Here is a 214-nt window from a genome sequence, read left to right on the forward strand (position 1 = left end):
TTCCTTTGTAGTCATTATCACTGTTGGAATGAAGTGTCCTAGAAAATGAGTTTGACCTTGTTCTCTTCAAAAAAGATTGCTGGTCTCTTATGGAAAATAAGATGATAGTTGCCTTATCAGATTTGAAGATACAAGACTGAAATGAGTATAGGGTCATAAAGAATACCTCAGTAGAGGTAAAGCAAGAAAAAAAAGTGTCAGTAAAGATCTTTTC

The 214-nt window shown here is 33.6% G+C and overlaps 1 protein-coding gene across 2 annotated transcripts in view; it reads left to right on the top strand.

The window, feature by feature from the left end:
• The window catches only part of LOC119581617 (mediator of RNA polymerase II transcription subunit 4-like), a 6,872-nt gene that overhangs the window by 2,234 nt on the left and 4,424 nt on the right, over positions 1-214 (top strand). The gene's annotated exons all lie outside the window — the stretch shown is intronic.

Source organism: Penaeus monodon, chromosome 15 (assembly GCF_015228065.2).
Source record: "Penaeus monodon isolate SGIC_2016 chromosome 15, NSTDA_Pmon_1, whole genome shotgun sequence".
NCBI lineage: Eukaryota > Metazoa > Arthropoda > Malacostraca > Decapoda > Penaeidae > Penaeus > Penaeus monodon.